The 21279-nt window shown below is 42.1% G+C and overlaps 1 protein-coding gene across 1 annotated transcript in view; it reads right to left on the minus strand.

Moving 5' to 3' along the window:
* RSPO2 (R-spondin 2) overlaps positions 1–21279 on the minus strand; it is a 348805-nt gene that overhangs the window by 212675 nt on the left and 114851 nt on the right. The gene's annotated exons all lie outside the window — the stretch shown is intronic.

Below are 21279 nucleotides of genomic sequence, written 5' to 3' on the forward strand. Positions count from 1 at the left end.
ATGGCTATAGCTACCTATGACTGCGAAATCTGGGGACTCACTGCTGCAGATTCCCTTCAGGTGGCTTAAAATGACTTTTTAAAGCGCCTACTGTGTGTTCCGCATGGAACCTCCAATTTAGCGTCTCACGAGGAACTGGGGGACCCTTATCTAAGCGATGTCCTTGCGTTGCGCCCCTTGATGTCTTGGCTGAGGTGCTGGTTATATAAAGATTTAACTCTTAACCATCTAATTTTAAGGGAATGCATGCCTTTAGATAATGCATCTCGGATTCCTTGGCTAAAATATATTAAAAGTAGTTTGGAAGGGGTAGGCCGTGCTGACTTATTTTGTAACCCTGATTCCATTGTTAAGAAGGACGTGCAAAAAATCAAGGTAGCCTTCTTAACTTCAAGGAAACTGGACAGGGAGGCGCAGGAGATGCTGAAACCAAGTGTTCGCATGTTCTTAATGCTTAAAACAACCCCGACTACGGAACCTTATCTTATGAGTTTTCTATCAACACACAAGAGGTTTTTATTAACCAGATTCAGGATGAACATTTTTCACCTCTCACTATCTAGGCCCAAAGGATACAGTAGAGGTCAGTTGCTAGCTTCCTGTGGCTGTGACAGACAGTCTCCACAGGATTTGCTGCACTTTATGTTTTTATGTAAATTGTATGAAACCTCTCGAAGGCATTTTCTGGTTCCTATTTTAAAAAGAATGAATTTTAGACAGGTCCGTCCTGCTCTCATGTATCTTCAACTGCTGAAAGAGGACTGCATTGTTTTTATAGTAGGGTTTTTAAAAACATCATTGAAATCTAGGGCCTGTATGGATTTGTAGACAATATGGATGTTTTATGTATGCCCTATTAGTTTGGTAGGTCTAGTTTTTGTTACAAATATACTTAACAGGATGCTATCTCTTGAGAGCACATTACACTTTATGGTTCTGAAAAACTTGGGTGGCTGGGTACGGGGTTTTTAATTATGAACTGTGTAGAAAGTTTTTTTTCCCTTTTATCTGTCTTTACTATGTCTTGATTATGAATCAGTGTTTTTAAGTATTTGTATCTGTGCACACTTTATGGGTTTTTAATTGATTGATTCATTCATTCATTTGAGAGACAGAGTGAAATTTGGGAACCCCTGTCAGCAGTCGTGCTGCTGAATTTTGTAATGTTTGAAGTTTATTCAGTAGTTGCTGCTGCATATTTAGGTAAAGGTCATTGCAGTACTCTATTTTTGATAGAACTAGTTAGGTGACTGCTGTTTTCTGTGAGTCGGAGAAATAAATGGGAGGATTTTTATTTTTTTATAGTCCTTTGTGTATAGAAGGCGGCAGAGATGACGCATTGACTCGAATAAATAAAGCAGATGGAAAATCTCTGTTCTAAAAGTGGACATTTTTTAAGACACCAAGTATATATCATGGGAGTCTCTAGAAAATTAAAGGAAAACAAAAGAAAAAGATTAAATGAAAAGAATCGTGAAACTATTTAGTTTCGAGGTATGTACTTTGAAGAAACGATGCATATCTGTTATTCTGACGGGACGGGGGCTCCCTGCAGTTACACTAATGTACACAGGCGTCTGGACGTCACAGACTGGAACAATTCTTGGCAAATCCAACCCTGGCCAATTTTCAGTGATGCTTGCAGCATTCAAAGGACCCCATTGTATCTTTCACATCCGACATAGGATCTGAAGCATTTTCAAAATAAATTGTCACTAAAGAAGAGATGGATCTCAAAGTGCATTTTTATTCGCTGTTGACCTTTCTTATTGTCACAGTAATAAGGTGCGGCTGAAAGACCTGTGTCAGATATGAATGTGTCCCTTCTATTAAAAGAGGTCTCCCTGCTGAGAGTACAGCAGTCTCTTGTTAAGTCTGGAGAGCAGATAAACAACTGTGTCTGTGTCATGGAAACCTGTGTTAAAACGCATGGGCCTCAGATACAAAAAAAAATCACCCAGCAGCATCTCCGTGCAGCCTTGTTTTACACAAAACATCAATAAACATACGGCGGTATAACTTGCATGTCACATGTCCAAGGATGGAAGAAAAACAAGACTGCCCGAATACATAACATTCTTAGCTGCGTGATAATATCTGTTTTTGGGGCCAAGCTCCTCGGCGTTTTCTCTGCTCTGCCGAATTCGATGAAGTAATTCTTTGGAATTAAACTCATGGAAATCGAGCTAGCGTTTTGGATTAAGTGTCTCACAGACTGTGGACTGTAGCAAAAGACTACAATATTTCATATGCCAAAATACATTATTTCAGCCATGCTTTTTAAAGTTGTTGATCGAGTTTCTGAGATGTTTTTCCTCATTTTGACACCAAACATAATAAAACATTTAAATGAATGCACAAAAATAAAGATATATGTTTGCAGTGATATCTCGATGCAGGTATTGGTATTTCCACAGCGTGCACCTAGGTGGCAAGGGATGGAAGGTAATGTGCACAAGACCCTACAGGATTATGCTCAGTGGGGTTTTCTTTTGGAAGGTGCCATGGTGGGAAGGAGATGGCAGCTACAGGTGATAGGTTCCTCTACAGTGTTTAATTTGTAAAAGAATAAGTGGCAGTGCCCAAAGCTCTCCTTAGATACCCCCACGGTGCAGGTAAATGTAAGCGTGCCCAGTACCAAGGCTAAGTAGTCTCCACCTCATGCCGGTTCAATCCACCACCAGACAATTCCTGCCCCTTTATCTCACTCTTGCAGGTTCCTGCTTTCTCCCTTTATGACGGCTTTTCCGTCCTTCTCTTACTCCATCTTTCCACTTTGTTTATTTTTCCCTCTCTTACTTTTGGTAAATGGCTGATGCAGAAGAATAAGTGTCAGTCCCCAAAAATGAGTGCCGTGGCAACCACCAGCTCAAATTAAGTTCAGTACACTCGCTTTTGCTTCATGATAGCATATTTACTCCTTCTCAACCCACAATTACATAACCTGCCCCTGTGAGATTTCCTTCATCATAAGTTAATCCAGGGTGTAGCTTTGTATGTTAGAATTAAACCAGTGTTGTAATTTTATGTGCTAGTAAATCCATTCATGAAGGCAGGATCATGTTTTCTGTTCCTTAAAATAGTAGTTCCTTTTATATATGCTGCCTTGCGTAAACATAATTCACTAACATGAGAACAGGGACTAATATCGAGTGCGGAGGCCTTGATTGAGAAATTTCAATAGGCCAAGGTAGGAATGATATTGTGTTGTAGATTTGGTCTTGGCTAGTTGTGAAATGTCAATTGATTTTTACAGAGCGCATGACTCGGTTGAGGACTTGGTTGTGGCATTTCCAGGGTAGTTGAGAACTCTGAGGAACTTCTGTGGAGTTGGGTAAGAGAGGACAATGCAATGGGTTGAGTGATTTCATCAATGAAAGGATAGTTTTTTGTGGGTCAGGGGCTGAATATCCGGTAGGAGGTGGTAATATTTGTGGGTGAGAGAGTGAAACGGAAGTTCAGAAACTCCATCTAGGTGAAACATGCAAGATATCCATGAAAAAAGCAAGGCCAGAAGGATTTATGGATGAAGTGGATGTGCAGTATACATCACTCTTTGGGAAATGGGTGCACAGATGGTCCTTGCAATTGGAGATGGACCAACTTCTAGTGATGAAGACTGCATCTAGTTGATGTTGGTGATGAGGTCTACAATGTCTATAGCATGATGTACTGCAGCATGAGCACTAACAGCTGGGAGATGTAGTAGCTTCCAAGCCTGTAGGGTTTGTGTGGTGATGGGAATGAGGTTGCCGGAGTATGATGTGGAGTAGTGATGTGCGTTACTGTGTTCTACACCTAAAACCCTGGAGAACAGGACTCTATTAGGGCATGAGAAATGTGTCCTCTTAGTCGGGTAAACCTAGAGTGAGAAGGAGCTCACATGATCACTACAGTGTTTACAGAAGGTTGCGGGGATTGATGGCCCGTCTTTTCGAAAGACTGAAGAAATTGGAAAATGTGTGGGGTGAAGACGACCTGTGTGGGAGTAAATGCAAATGACCTGCGGGAGTGGGTGACCTGGGTGGTTGTGAATGATAGGTAGCCCTGTGGGACTGGGGAGTATGATAGTCACCAGTGGGATAAGAGAGAGAGGGAGAATGGCTGACAATATTGGTACCTTCATCTAAACTCGTAAAAAAATATGGGACATATGGAAGTCCCCCATTTTTTGGCAGTATAGCTCTGCCCTTTTACTCATGGATGTGTTCCTTTTCATTTTCCACTGATTCCCACCACCGGATGAAATTGCAAGAAAAAGCACCGCACAATGCATAACATTTGTGCACACCTGCTTTATTACTTGTCTTATGCGCACAAATAAAATCTATGCTGAACTGGTAAATACATGCAAGGGCAGGCGCACTGGAAATGGAGCTTAATGGAGTGACCAGAATCGTGTGCTTGGCCTACTGGAATTATGATGCTGCATATGTGCTGTTTGGTGGAAATGTATAAAGATATCTTGGAGGCTGCGGGGTTCATATAGATAGGTGTAAGAAACACATATTGTGTTAAGTTCACTGGACACATTACATTTGTTCTAACTCACTGCAAAATATATTTTTTTATTATGAGGACCATGACGCAATTTTCTATTACTATCCAGAATGAATAGTGATCGGAATCAATGTAAGTCCCTAGGTATGGAAAAATAAAATACTCAACTTACAAAATAAAGCAGCATCTGCAAAAGAAGGCAAGGTTTGTGGTGATGTGCTGACTGTGCAGATAGATAGGTTTTGTGATTGTTTTCTTTACTGAAGATGTGACATTCAGAGGCAATTCACATCACCACCACGACCTTTATACCATATTGTACATTGCTGAAAAAACAGCAAATGCAGCCCTCTTTACTTGTTGGCACCCTTCATCCCATCACATGCTGCCTTCGGTCAATTAGTTCCATAAGGATACTGAACCTCTTACTGTACTATACACACTCACAGCACTACAGCAAACGTGTTCCACAGATCCCTGGAGCTCTGTCTGTGCTACACCAAAGATCAACACACAGGGCTGCAGTATCTACAGAAAGGGCTGCAGTATCTCCACACAGGGCTGCAGTATCTCCACACAGGGCTGCAGTATCTCCACACAGGGCTGCATTATCTACACACAGGGCTGCAGTATCTACACACAGGGCTGCAGTATCTATACACAGGGCTGCATTATCTACACACAGGGCTGCAGTATCTCCACACAGGGCTGCAGTATCTCCACACAGGGCTGCATTATCTACACACAGGGCTGCAGTATCTCCACACAGGGCTGCATTATCTACACACAGGGCTGCAGTATCTCCACACAGGGCTGCAGTATCTCCACACAGGGCTGCATTATCTACACACAGGGCTGCAGTATCTACACGAAGGGCTGCATTATCTACACAAAGGGCTGCAGTATCTGCACAAAGGGCTGCATTATCTACACAAAGGGCTGCATTATCTACACACAGGGCTACAGTATCTCCACACAGGGCTGCAGTATCTCCACACAGGGCTGCAGTATCTCCACACAGGGCTGCAGTATCTACACACAGGGCTACAGTATCTCCACACAGGGCTGCAGTATCTACACACAGGGCTACAGTATCTCCACACAGGGCTGCAGTATCTCCACACAGGGCTGCAGTATCTACACACCGAGCTGCAATATATCCACACAGGGCTGCAGTATGTACACACAGGGCCACATTATCTACACACAGGGCTTCATTATCTACACACAGGGCTGCATTATCTACACACAGGGCTGCAGTATCTACACACAGGGCTGCAATATATATGCACAGGGCTGCAGTATCTACACACAGGGCTGCAATATCTACACACAGGGCTGCAGTATCTACACACAGGGCTGCAATATCTACACACAGGGCTGCAGTATCTACACACAGGGCTGCAGTATCTACACACAGGGCTGCTGCAATATCTACACACAGGGCTGCAGTATCTACACACAGGGCTGCAGTATCTACACACAGGGCTGCAGTAGCTGGACACAGGGCTGCAGTATCTATACACAGGGCTGCAGTAGTTACATACAGGGTTGCAGTATCTACACATAGGGCTGCAGTATCTACACACAGGGCTGCAGTATCTACACACAGGTCTGCAGTATCTGCCCCCAGGGCTGCAGTATCTACACACAGGGCTGCAGTATCTACACACAGGGCTGCAGTATCTGCCCCCAGGGCTGCAGTATCTACACACAGGGCTGCAGTATCTACACACAGGGCTGCAGTATCTACACACAGGGCTGCATTATCTACACACAGGGCTGCAGTAGCTGGACACAGGGCTGCAGTATCTATACATAGGGCTGCAGTATCTACACACAGGGCTGCTTTAGTTACATACAGGGCTGCAGTATCTACACACAGGGCTGCAGTATCTACACACAGGGCTGCAGTATCTACACACAGGGCTGCAGTATCTGCACACAGGGCTGCAGTTTTTACACACAGGGCTGCAGTATCTGCACACAGGGCTGCAGTTTTTACACACAGGGCTGCAGTATCTGCACACAGGGCTGCAGTTTTTACACACAGGGCTGCAGTATCTACACACAGGGCTGCAATATATATGCATAGGGCTGCAGTATCTACACGCAGAGCTGCAGTATCTACACACAGGGCTGCAATATATATGCACAGGGCTGCAGTATCTATACACAGGGCTGCAATATCTACACATAGGGCTGCAATATATATGCACAGGGCTGCAGTATCTATACACAGGGCTGCAGTATCTACACATAGGGCTGCAGTATCTACACACAGGGCTGCAGTATCTACACACAGGGCTGCAGTATCTATACACAGGGCTGCAGTATCTACACATAGGTCTGCAGTATCTACACACAGGGCTGCAGTATCTACACACAGGGCTGCATTATCTACACACAGGGCTGCAGTATCTACACACAGGGCTGCAGTATCTACACACAGGGCTGCATGTGTATTCTTATAACAAACACCTTGCTGTGGAGCACGGAAAAGACGTAAAGGACTATTTAACTTCATCATGGACATCTAGCAGACTTTACACATACGAATCGCATATTTTATTTTACACCACACAATTCCACTACAAATATTGCTCACTACATAACGCACATAGAGATTAAGGGAAACGTTTAGAGAATGCCCGCTGTGGGACACCTTAAAAAAATCGGCTAATTTCCTGGCTTGTTCATTTAGTGTACATTTGATGCATCTGCACATTTTTGCCTGATATTGTGCATCGGCCAAACTTGCACATTTGGTCTCTTACATAATAGTTGTGGTTAGGTGCCCGAAGCTGTGATTAGAATCCAGATCTTGAGGTTGTAAAGTGAGCAGTGTGGCCCCTGGATGCCTTGCTCGTGGCCAGTTATTCCCTTCACTGTGAAGGATTGTAATGCCCTTAAACACTCATATTTTAGGATATATCAAAGGAATGTGATTAACTCTCTTCCAAACATTAGTCCACCCGTTGTCACTTTGCTGTGCATTACATACATTTTAACAGCCTGTACCTTTCTTTACATTCTGTTATCAAATAGCACATTGACTGCTGCAGTTCACCACACAAAAGGGTGAACATAATAAGCGCCATCTGCAAGCTGGACTATTCTGTAAATCTCTGTAATCCCACACGGAGCCCACCACTGCTACCATATCTCCGGCATCTTTTAAGTACTCTGTTTATGGACACCGTCCTGACAAATCTGGGCCTGCTAATGGATTCCAGCCAGAGCTCTTGTGGTCTGGCCACAGTGCAACAGTAAACTGCTGGGTCCTGTGGGCCTCGTGCGCTAAACCTTGGAGCCTGAGCGCTAGAGGTCAATGAGACGGATCTGAAAACCAGATATGTTCAGAACACAATCCCGCTGCTGGGACCAGGACCCGAGAGGGCGAGCAGAGAGGTGTGTGTGTGTGTACTGTACATGTGACTCAGGTGCTGAGTGCGCCCTATCATGCTCTACACAGAGATGTGTGTGTGCTGCAGACGCGACTCAGGTGCTGAGTCCGCCCTTTCATGCTCTACGCAGAGATGTGTGTGTGCTGCAGACGCGACTCAGGTGCTGAGTCCGCCCTTTCATGCTCTACGCAGAGATGTGTGTGTGCTGCAGACGCGACTCAGGTGCTGAGTCCGCCCTTTCATGCTCTACGCAGAGATGTGTGTGTGCTGCAGACGCGAATCAGGTGCTGAGTCCGCCCTTTCATGCTCTACGCAGAGATGTGTGTGTGCTGCAGACGCGACTCAGGTGCTGAGTCCGCCCTTTCATGCTCTACGCAGAGATGTGTGTGTGCTGCAGACGCGACTCAGGTGCTGAGTCCGCCCTTTCATGCCCTACGCGAAGTGTGTGTGCTGCAGACGCGACTCAGGTGCTGAGTCTGCCCTTTCATGCTCTACGTGAGGAGTGTGTGCTGCAGACCCGACTCAGGTGCTGAGTCCGCCCTTTCATGCTGTATGCAGAGATGTGTGTGTGCTGCAGACGCGACTCAGGTGCTGAGTTTGCCCTTTCATACTCTACGCAAGGTGTGTGTGTGCTGTAGCCGCGACTCAGGTGCTGAGTCCGCCCTTTCATGCTGTGCACAGAGAGGTGTGTGTGTGCTGTAGACGCGACTCAGGTGCTGAGTCCGCCCTTTCATGCTCCACGCAGAGATGTGTGTGTGTGCTGCACACGCGACTCAGGAGCTGAGTCAGCCCTTTCATGCTGTGCACAGAGAGGTGTGTGTGCTGCAGACGCGACTCAGGTGCTGAATCCGCCCTTTCATGCTGTACGCAGAGGTGTGTGTGTGCTGCAGACGCGACTCAGTTGCTGAGTCCGCCCTTTCATGATCTACACAGTGATGTACGTTTAAGAGTTTATATTCTAGCTTCAGACCCTGTGTCACATCAGCATTTATTGTCAGTTTGACTTGAATGTGTTGTGATAAATTGATACATGGCTTTGCTTTTTCACCAAATTGGCCATGTCATGTATTATTCGAATCTCCTAGTTGTATTTCACAAAATAAGTTTAGTGCACTTGTAAGCAGCAAACCAGGGGCCAGATTGCATACCCAAATCCGTATCACAACAGTGATTGGACACAATATTCCTAAACACAGTAGCTTGAATCCTGCAGCAGACAGTGATCTTTTTCTCCTTTTTATCCCACAAAAGATGACAAAAAAATACATATCACCTTTATGATATAAATGGGTGCAGATAAATTGCAGATTTTTCCTTCAGCCTGTAATGAATGACAAGTTCTACTAATGAACCTGTCCTTCAAGAATAATTTACATATTGAGGTAAGTTTGCATGGGATGGCCAGAGAAATAACGTATTCTGACTTGATACGCTTATTCAGATGAGCAGTTTTTGTTGAGTCCTCTTACTTCATTCAGCTGCTGATTGAAATATTTTGCCTCATTCCCTGTGGGCAGTTTCGACCTATGTGACATGATTATCCTACTTCGATCTTATTGTATTAAGATTCATTTGGTCCTGTCAAAGACAGCCTATGTTTTCAGCACCACAATTATATTCTTTCACCTACATCGGATAATAACCTTCCACAAACAGTGGTACGTCCGATCACTGTAGACCTCGTGAAGGATCTTTAGCATCACTTCCTTAAAGAAGTGAGTGGCTCTGGGGGACTTCATCTGTAAACGAGCCTCATCACATTATATTTGGATTTGGCTATGTAGATCAAACTGATGTGATCTATCTATTGATCAGGCATGACTGGGACAGGCAAGAAAGGTGTCGGGGCAAGGTGTGGGGCATTGTGTTGGGGAAGTCAACAGACGACGGGATAGGTAAAATTAAATAAAAAAAATAAATTAAGCCACTTACCTTGCCCTCGCCACATCGGCGACTTGGCAATGCATTGAGCTCAAGGTAAGTGAGTTTATTTATTTTTAAATTTATTTTTACCTATCTCATCGTCTGTGCTTTTCCGCGCCTGGTATTGATGTTTGTCACTGCCTGGTGCATTAGGGTTAACTTGGATATGTTGAATATGGATTTTCTGTAAAGCCAAACTGCTGCATAGTCTTAAACAATGTGTTGGATTTTTTTATACTTGGGTGGTGGCTTATTGGCAGAACAATTTAACATATGACTTGATCTGTGAAACTTTATGTTCAAAAAACATTTTGGCAACTGAGTATGTAGCTGGACCTAGGTTTTGATTTACAAGGCATGTAGCGAGTATTAAATAATTTCCAATGCAGTGGTGATTAACTCCAAAGGGACTCTTTAAGGTCAGTCCGCTTGGGTCTTTGCGAATATTTTAAGAAGATCCTGTGAGGTAATGCCTTTAGATAAATTTCGGTGTGCCCACTTTACTGGGCCCACCCCTCATGTGGCATCTTTATGAACCAGAAACATTTTAGCCTTTGAATATTGAAGCTGAAATCTGGCTATGTGCTGAAATCATAGAACAATCAAATGTCAGCATTACAGCAACTAAATTGAACATGCCATGCCAATGTATGTCTCGTTAAAGGATGTAAAACATTACAAGCATGGGCAAAGGTAATAGCTCTGGCTTTACTGTACCAACAAATGTAAGCACAGACATTCATAAATGTTGCTTTTATGCATTGTAGACACATGTTGTTTATCACATTAAAGTGATACTGGTTATGCCAAAACGGGCCAAAGTAGCAAAAACAATTGCTTTTCTGAAGAGTATATTGAAAAATTGCTTTGGTGTGGCCTTGACAAACAGCAAAGTTGGGCATTTTTTCAGATTTAAAATAGCCCCTCCTTAACTCTATTGGACTAATGACACATTGCCAGCTGAAAGCATGAGTTGAGCGGGTAATACTCCTCTAGGCAGAGCCAAGCCAAAGCCCTCTCAACGCAAATGTTAAAGACTTGGTAAACAATGATATCATTCAGAGAGTTGCCTGTCAAGCCAGTCCTTAAAAATGGAAGTTTACCTTTTAAGAACATTTTGAAAATTGATGCAATAATGTGTATTTTGTGATTCATGGACATACTACTTTTGGCGGTCATTTAGAATATGTGAAAAGTCATAAACTATCTGGCGAAATGTGTGAAAAGTGTTTTTTTACTCAATTTAACATTCAGAGAACAGGTTTTGTAATGTATGCCTTTCTGAACCGTAGCACAATCAAATGCAAAATTTTACACCAATAGTTACAGAAAAACAGACAGAAACAATGTTTCACATTTATCTCTAGATTTGCGGCAATGTCATTATTACTATTTGTGGTAATGCTATTACCGAATCGTGGTATAACAGAAAAATAATTGACAGTCTGTAAATAAATCCATTAGGGGGGCTCCTTTTGACCAAAGGGCAATGCAGCGCAGCTCCACTGTACATAAACAGCAGAATGTATTCCATAAGAGTCCTGAAAACTCCACAGATGCCCCAAAATGTTCTTCTAACTCTTTAAAGAGATAAGTCTTCTCATGTTGATTGATACCCCTAAGGGCCTTATAATGACATCCTTGATATCACCCAGCAACTCTTCTAGAGATGTACTGATAACAGGGGTATCAATAGGATCTCCTTACGAATTACTGTGGGGATCAATAATTAACATTTCCCAGTATTTCACTGTTAGGTTCTGCCTGCTTTCAGCAGGCAGTGTCCCTTAGTGAGCAGTAACCAGTAGTAAGGAGTTTGTGTGGTTCAGGGAATGGCTGTGGTAAGGGGTAATAAGGGATTTTTAGGGTCATGGAATAGTAGGATTAAATATTGAGCAGCATGAACAGGTAGTATGGGTGTTCAGGGTTCAGAGAAGGGTAGTGCTAAAGGGTTCTAAAGGGGCTTTAAGGTTCAGGGAAGGGTAATATGAAGGAGTTGCCCGGTGGTGGCTGCCTGCCATTCCATGCTCTGTTGCAATACTGGTATTGCCTATTAACTAATTAGATTACAATGCTGAATCAATGCAGCGCTCGATTACAATGCTGAATCAATGCAGCGCTTAAGTGGGGCACCGCTTTGACAAAAGCTAGGATACAGCGTAAGTTTAAACAGTGAATCAGATGACCAAATAGGCATATGATTTTAGTTATAGAATGATACAAGCTGAGAAAAGAATTGAAGAAAAAAGGAGGCAAGGAGAACAAATCAGACATAATAGGAAGCTAATACTTTAGTTAAAAAGAGAAAGGAAGAATCCTTGTAATGATTGTGCAGAAGAACAGAAAGTAATTGACACAGTGATGGGCACTAAATTAAGAAAAAAGAGGCTTATAAAAATATTCCTGTTGGCTGTGAATATGAAACATTTCTGAAACTTTAGCTACGTTTATAGATTTTAAATGCCAGACAGTTAACGCATACAGACATTTTCTGTGTCGTGTCCAATTTAATATGTAACCAGACGTGTTTGTTTGAAAGGAGATAACAGTCCAAGGAAAGATGCCAAAGCAATATGGACAGAAATATTTTCTGAGAAATAATACTATTTGATTATTGAAAGGAAACAAGACACTAGCTTAGAAAACAACTCCTGCATATTAAGCAATTCAGAGAGATTTGAAAAGTATACATAACCTACTGGGTAAAATTCTACTGGGTAAAATTGCTGATATTATGTGCACTTTTTTATTGACTTGTGAGATTTGAGACAAAGCATGCTATTTGTAGAGATGTGTCACTCTTTTGCCGCAGTATCAAAATTGATATTCCCTTACAAAAGACCTTGATTTTCTAAGTATTCTTACTCAGAACCTAATTACATAAATGTGTGCCAACCACACACCAGGCATGGGGGCCAGTAATTCAAGTACATATCTATTGCAGAAAATGACATAAGCTTACTTCTGAAGTGACTGGACATTGGAGGTGCAAGCATTCATTCTTATGAGTGGAGCTCAGCCCTAGTGAAGGCAACCCCTTTTGCATCCACAAGCAAATCCAGGGTTGCATGCCGAGCGGTGGTGATCCTCAGCTAGAGAAATTATTTTGCAAAGCACTTCATAGAAGTCTAAGATCTTGAAATCTCTAATACTGTGTCTAGGGCAGGAGGCCTGGAGAGTTCCCCTTGGAACATCAGGGTCCCCACTGTGTTTGAACCCTCTTTTGAAATATTCAGGCACCGGCCAAAATCAGCATGAAGGTCTGACTGCATCACCCATTCAAGTTGAATCTCTGCCCTCTCCTCGGTGAGACCCTACCACCATAACGCTTAGGGGGACACTACCAACATAACGCTTGGGGTGACCCTACCAATAACGCTGAGGGGAGCAAGCAATTTTGCTGCCTCCTCAGTGTACAGCAGTGAAAATAACTCCAGAAGCATCAGATGGCAATGTCCACTTGACTGGGAGAAACTACCACAATATATATATATTTATTTACTATAGCAGCATTTCAACAAGAAATGATGTTCGCATCGGTATTTACATTGTTCATATGCCGGTAGCAATTTAAGGTGGGCTTCTGGATAGAATGGAGAATCCAGGCGACAGGATAAGGCAAACATTTATTCTGTATATGTAAATATTTTTAAAGGCAGATCTATTGTGGATAGGGCTAGAGCATTGATATTTATTGAGATTCTTGCAGATTGAGGGGTTCTTTGAGATGGTCTTGAAGAATGGCGGAGGTCACAGAATTTCACCAGTAAGAGAGTTCCAATGCAAGGGTCTGGGTCAGGAGAATGAGCAGATCCTATGTTATGTTATGTTAAAATAATGTATAGAGCGCTCATATAACCACAGGGACCTTGTATTTAACTGCTCCAGAGCACGATTGACAGGACAGTAAATCTTTAATCTTTAATAGCCATATCTTGAGCTCCTTTCTAAAAGATAACAGGATGGGCAAGGCCCTTACATGGGGGGCGGGTCTAATATAGAGCTTGGTTGTTACCATGATAATGCTTTTTTCTCCCCAATTCATCTTTTGGAATCTAGGGATTACCTGTTTATTCACTCCAAGGGAGCAAAGAAGTCTGCTGGGTCTGTACCACTCAAATATGTGCCTCAGGAACTCTGGGCCAGTGTTGTGCAGGGCGTTGTGGGCAGTGCAAAGGGCTTTGAACTTAATACGACTTCTCACTGGAACCCAATGTAACATGTACATTTCCTGAGAAACAGATTGAAATTTGGGAATTCGTAGGAGAAGCCTAGCAGCTGCGTTTTGCACCATCTGAAGCTTGTTAAGATGCTTTACCTGCATGGTCATATATAAACCTTCACAGTAGTCTAGCTTATATGGTGCACATGGTGGTTTACTAGTGATTAGTAGAATATAGTTGAGTGATGAGTCAACAATGATCATAGCTGGGCTGAAGAGAGCTAGTTTAAGGAAGAGCCGTGTATGACTCTGAAGGCTAATATCAATACGTTATGAAGAGCTCTGGAAATAATTATGGCAAAAGACAGAATGGTTAAGTCACCTTTCTTCATTGGCAACTAAAATTATGTGTATGTTACACCAATCCCTCATCTGTCTCCAAACAGATACAATGATGCCATAAATAGATGGACATTGTCCTTTTCCTTGTTTACTATCATCTAACTAAAAAGGGCAAAGTCAATGCCCTAAACACTAAATGAGCCTCTAATTTCAGGTGCTGAACTAAATTGCGGAAAGAATAAACACATACTCTAAATTATTGTTTGCCTTCATGAAGAGATCACAGTGTAAGTAACTTATTTGGGGCCTGAGTTAGAGTTCTGTGAACTTCATCCACCTTATCACAAGTGCTTTAGGATATAATGCACTTGTAATAGGGAGGACGCGGTATCCGTCTCGTTTGTAAAGGAGTATCCCATCCGCCCAATCACAAGTGCCATAGGATCTAATGCACTTGTAATAGGGCTTACGGAGTATCTGTCTCATTTGTGAAGGAGTAACCCATCCGCCCTATTACAAGTGCTGTAACAACTAATTCACTTGTGAAAGGGCAAACGGAGTATCCATCTCATTTGTGAAGGAGTAACCCATCCGCCCTATCACAAGTGCCGTAGGATCTAATGCACCTGTGATAGGGGGACGGGGTATCCATCTCGTTTGTGAAGGAGTAACCCATATGCCCTAATACAAGTGCCGTAGGATCTAATGCACTTGTGATAGGGGGACGGGGTATCCATCTCGTTTGTGAAGGAGTAACCCATACGCCCTAACACAAGTGCCGTAGGATCTAATGCACCTGTGATAGGGGGACGGGGTATCCATCTCGTTTGTGAAGGAGTAACCCATACGCCCTAATACAAGTGCCGTAGGATCTAATGCACTTGTGATAGGGGGACGGGGTATCCATCTTGTTTGTGAAGGAGTAACCCATACGCCCTAATACAAGTGCCGTAGGATCTAATGCACTTGTGATAGGGGGACGGGGTATCCATCTCGTTTGTGAAGGAGTAACCCATACGCCCTAACACAAGTGCCGTAGGATCTAATGCTCTTGTGGTGGTGGAGGCGGTATCCATCTCGTTTGTGAAGGAGTATCCCATCCGCTAAACTATAAAGCAGGCCTTTGGTTTTACTTGCGTGGTGTGGGTAACTCCTGTTGGGAGATGCGAACCAAAAGGAGCTCACATGTCTTTCTAGCCATACTACCTTGTTCCAGCACATTTCTCACGCACATTTAATTGTGCAAGGCCCTGTTTTCAAGCTGTCACCCTTGCCTAATGAACCATTCAACGCAGTGACAAAGGCTAGGAACAGTGTCTATTGCAAGTGACCTGCTAAGCGATTAGTACCTTGAAATACAAATGTGATGGTGTTTCTGACAGTTGTTTATACAGTGAGCTGACACGTGCCAAAAAGCAAGCTGGCTGGCGTTCAAAGAAAACACACAACAGATAAGAAAAAAAAATCAAGAGTCCAACAGCAACAGGATAATCTGAACAGCTTGCCTTGCTCCAGATCAAATGTCTGCGAGCAAGACTACAATTATTTTCAGAGCACTCCCAATTTTAGACAGCCTCACCGAAATTAAGCCTCTCCTAGTGCTAAGTTCATAAGTCAAGTTTCCAATCATTATTACATGCTTACACAGCTGAGAGCAATTACACCACGGAGATGCCTCCCGACTTGCAGAGACCTGGGCGCACAATACATTGTGTGTACCGACAACCTTTCAACAGCCTAAACACAATTTCACCCCAAAGTGATTATTTATTTTGTTCAAGCACTTAACAAGTATGTGTTGCTATTCTTAAATTGGTGGAGATGATTGACCACATCAGGCAGCAGTTTTTGAGTGAATTTTTATTGCTGTTATGTTGCAATTATTGCTACATTTATGACTCAGTTGTGTAGACAACTCAAGAACACAAATTTAAACAATAATAATTACATACGTGTTTTTGAATTATTATATAGATTGCATTAGTGTTTTTTTTAAACACAGACAAAGATTGTAAGAGTATCAGTGTGGTGTACAATAGAAACAATGGTATATTTCCTAAAGATAGGTTGTGTCTAGGAAAGGTGTAATTGTTCCTCTAGTACAGAGCTTTGATACACACAAAGGTCTGGCCAAGCTTTAAAAAACACAATGAAATACGTTAACAAGGGACCTCTGGTGCTATAATCACATTAATTCATGTTTGCCATTTGTGCGTTCAACCCAGCGCTTTAGTTTGTTGGAGGTGGCAGAGGGTGTCTAAAGGCACCACAGCAAAGGCTGGCCTATTGGCACCACAGCAAAGAATAAAGGAGAAAATAGACTGGCCAGGCTAAATCCCCAGGTAGATATATGTGAGCTGATAGATTGCCATCTTCTTGTGTTTAGGGGGCTAAACACAAAGAAAAACATACATTTGAGTAAATCTACATCTGTAAATTTACTCTTACACTTTGCAGTAAAAATTCTGCTTTTGGCTAGTCACCATTTACGAGTGTAATTTTACTATAAAATGCAAATTTAAATGTCTCCACCGCATGAATTCAGACGGTGGTGTCTAATTTACAAGTGTAAAGTTCGTACAAGCAACTTTACATATGTAGGCGGACAGCTCCACTACCTTGGTAGGGATCTCTCTATGGTAAAGTATAGAGAAAAGTAAAAAAGTCTATCAAACGTCAAAAAGTGGTTACAATATTTTAATGATCAATATTAATGTAAATTAATTCAACATGTTTATTTTGAGTTTAGAACAAAATTAAAATGCTGCAACACCAGCAACTCAATTTTGAATGTAATTTTTTTTTTTAAGATAATGAAGAAGATTGAATCTATTTGTAAAGGTTTATTATAAAAAAGCACCTAACATAAATGTTTTTTATTTATTGATTATGTTACATTAAATGTATATATATTTTCAAGAAGTCAAAATATATAAATGCATTTTAATAATATTTCGTATGAGACGCTATTCTATATCCCTGCCTCTTTAAGAGTACGTTGCTTTACTAGTGGTTGGTCATGTGCTGCATTGGAGTTACTCCAGGTCTAAGCTGGAGTACATTTACTATTGTTTTGGGTCCTTTTTGGCTGTGGTAACTTTAGAAATGCAGTTTGTGATTAGGAATTGGCACACTCTTTTGTGGGTGGTTCCCAGTCACTCCCAACATTACTCCTTAGTCTACTCTTAACCCCTCCCTTGCTCACTCTTAACCGCTCTCTGTTTCCTAATTTATGCTCAAGTGATGGATGTTTTGGCAAACTATAACCCTGTACTACCACTACTGTGCAAAGTCAGCACCAAGATATATCTTGCTAAACATGAGAAAGCAATTAACACAAAAGGGATTACTGCAGATGCAGCTATGACCCTGACTCTGGATGGGTGTCTGCAAATGCTTTTTGTAAATTTGCACCAATGAAGTGTATTGCGATTGCATATGTGTATATATTTATTTATTGAGCTTTGTATTGCGCAAACGTGACCCAAAGTCATCAAAGTGCTTTATAGAGTTAGCACAGAAGCAATTACATGAGTTGCATAAAAGGCAATTAACAGTACATAGTAACCATATAAAAAAGAGAATATGATAGACAGTATGATGTGTGTATGATATAGCAACAATTTCACAAGTTACATAAAAAGAGTAAGTAGAAAGTGGATTGTTGTTGTGTAAAAAAAAAAGTAAGATATGCAAATGACATAGTTCTGAGTAAGTTAAGGTAGGGAGTTGCGAAGGTGGGGTAGGTGGAGACATAGTTTTTACTGAAAGGCAGTGGTAGTCAAATTTAAATGGAGGGTGTGGGGTAAGAATGTCATGCCAATCGGATTGTTTAGAGGGGATGGCTAGGTATTTATTAATAAGAAGATTCTTAAGTTTCTTGTAGAAGTGAGGGAATGAGGGATTGTCACGTAAATCCTGAGGCTATGAATTCCAGATTCTGGTAGCATTCCCAGCGGCGCTCCCAGGAGCGTACCCAGGTGCGCGATTTTTCTTTCTTAAATTTGTGCAGAATCAGGAGTAGACTGTTGGAGGTTTGAAGGGGTCTTTTTTGGCTGGCCTTTGATAGTTTGTTTGTGAGGTAGACTGTTTTTTCTGTGTAGTGAGCTTTGTGGGTTATGCAAGCAGTTTTGAATATACATCTTGCCTCGATTGGTAGCCAGTTGAGGTCCATGAAAATGGGAGTGATTTGGTCAAAGTGACTCTCCCCTGACAGTAACCTGCCTGCTGCATGGAATGTAGCTTTCAAATGGACTAAATGTATTTTTTGAGGTGCCCATGATCATTGCATTACCATATTTCCGTTTGGAGAGGGCTGATGATTGTACCACAGTCTGTAGGTCTTAAATGGAGATGAAGGGCTTTATTTTTTTAAGGTGTTTCAATGTGTAGAAGGCACTTTTAGCTGAGGCATTAATATGCTCTTTCATGGTCAGGTTTTTGTTAAGTGTAACCCTTGGAAATTTTACACAGTTAGAGAGGAATCATTTGCAGTTTAATGCATTGAGGCTGATGAACCAGATATCAATGGGGAAGGGGTTTTCTTTTATTTGTATGAGGAGGAGTTTGGTTTTGCGGGGGTTAATCTTAAAATGGTTGTTAGTCAGCCAGGACTGAACCATGAAAATAGTGCTGTTTAATTGCTGGATGTCTTTAACTGATGAGATTTTAATTTAGATTTGAGTGTCATCTGTAAAGAGATGATAGGCAATTCTGGCTTGTTTCGGGACCATTGCAAGGGGTTCCATAGAGTAGTTGAAACAGGCAGGAAACAAGATTGACTCTTGCAGATCTTCTTGTAAGACTGGAGTTGCTTTTGAGTTGGAGTTGTTTAATTAGATTAACTGTACACGTTGATTCGGGAAGGAAGAAAACCACTGAAGGACAGTTCCATTGATTCCTGCAGTTGTGAGTCATGTTTGACAGTATCAAAGGCAGCCGAGAGGTCTAGGAGGACTAGGAGGCTGGCCTTGTCTTCATCTAGAGGTATGTGTAGGTTATCTGTGATGTTCAGTAGTGCTGAGCTTTTCCTGAACCCAGATTTGAAGATGTTGTTCAGGTTGCATTTTTCAATATGGTTGTTGAGCTGTGCCAGCTCACATTTTTTGATGATGTTGGCCAAGGGGGGAGGTTGGTTGGAGGTCTGTAGTTGGTACGGTTGTTCTGATTGGCGTGTGATTTTTAATGAGGGGGGAATTGCCCGACTTTGAGGGAGGTCATCATGGAGACTTTTGATAATGAGGAGTTGATGAATTTGGTCCACGTAAAAGAGATGATGTGACTGAGATTTTTTACAAGCACAGCAGGGAGAGGGTTGGAGGTGTGCGATGCTGGCTTCATGCAGACCAGTGTTTCCCAAACTGGGGTCCCCGGACCCCCAGGGGTCCGTGACACATTCCCAGGGGGTCCGAGGGCAGCAGTTTTAAAAGCACAGCAAAGTTTCTTGTATAATTAGAAGTTTTCAAAGAACAATAAAAGTGTCAAGATAACGTCTGTGAATAATGTACTTGCTGGAGAGAGAGGAGAGTTTTGTTCAGTGGCAGCTTTTACTTAACTAATGTAGCACAGAGGGTTAATGTGCCTACTGCAAAGAATGTGCATAGGTCCGTGGTTACTGCTTTTGTCACAGAGATTCTTTTGTTACGGTGCACTTCATAAGTGACAATCGTAATCTATCAGAGAGACCTATGAAAAGATTTATTTGGGAAGAAATACATTTTTTATGTAAAAGTCAGTGCGAGCCTCAAAACCTTGTACAAATGTTTTGCGACTGAAATTGCGGTTTCAAAACACTCGCAATTATCACTTACTTCAAGTAGATAGTAATGCATTCGCAAATGCATGCAAAATTATTTTTTAAGGGCAGGCAGTGGTCCCACGGACCACTGCCTGCCCTTAAAAAATGAAATGAAAACGTTTCATTTTCTTTTTTTTAATGTATGGAAAACAGGCTGCATTTTATTTTTTAAAAACTGCTTTATTTAAAAGACCTCCCAGACATGGTGGTCTGCTGAGCCCAGCGGGCCACCATCCTTGGGAGGGCTGGCATTCCCAATGGGCTCGCAAATTGCGAGAGGCTCATTAATATTAATGAGCCTTGCAATTTGCAACCCCATTGGGAATCCAAACAGTGTTAAACACACTGTTGTTAATTTCATTTAGCGACTCTCAATTTGCCATTCGCAATAGGTCGCCAATTGCGAAGCGCTAAATAAAATGGTCGTACATCTGGCCCCAAAATCCTTAGTACTTTGAGTATTTGTATTGTGTGCACCTGTGTGTTTTTTTAATTACTGTTTTAATATTTGAAATTTAACTCATAAAGATTGCTTGGGGTCCCCGGCTTCCAGTGGTGACTCAATGGGGGTCCTCAGGGGTCAAAAGTTTGGGAACCACTGATGCAGACAACTAGTTTGAGGACTACTTCAGGGATTATCATCTAATTTTTGCCACGTTTGCATAATTTTTTAATTGCAGGGGGTTAAGGTTGGAGTTCTGGATTGCTGAGAGGTGGAGTTTAGGAAGATAACTTTTAGTAGGAGGTAAGGCCTTGTGTGGATCCTCTTTGCACGGTGGGTGTCCCTGTTGTAGGGTATGGAAGTGGGTGGGTCAAGAGAGAGAGAGAGAGTTCGATATTAGTTATTTTTACAGAAATGAATGTTGTGAACTCTTCTCAGCGCTTAGTAGAGTCATTGATTGAGTTTTGAGGTAACTAGGTTTGCTGTTTGATGATGTTGAAAAGGTATTTCGGTCTGTTCTTTGACTAGTCAAGTTGGGCTTGAAAGAAGGATTTTTCTCTCAGAGATTGTGATTTCTTTTTTTTGCATTCAGCTTGGAGGATAGAGAGATTGGTTAGTGAGGGATGTTGTCTTCAGTTTCTTTCAGCCAATTGGAGTTGTCGCCTCTCATTGTTAAGGTCTTATTAAACCAGGATCTCAAAGGGAT

The sequence above is a fragment of the Lissotriton vulgaris genome, chromosome 4_1, assembly GCF_964263255.1.
Source record: "Lissotriton vulgaris chromosome 4_1, aLisVul1.2, whole genome shotgun sequence".
NCBI lineage: Eukaryota > Metazoa > Chordata > Amphibia > Caudata > Salamandridae > Lissotriton > Lissotriton vulgaris.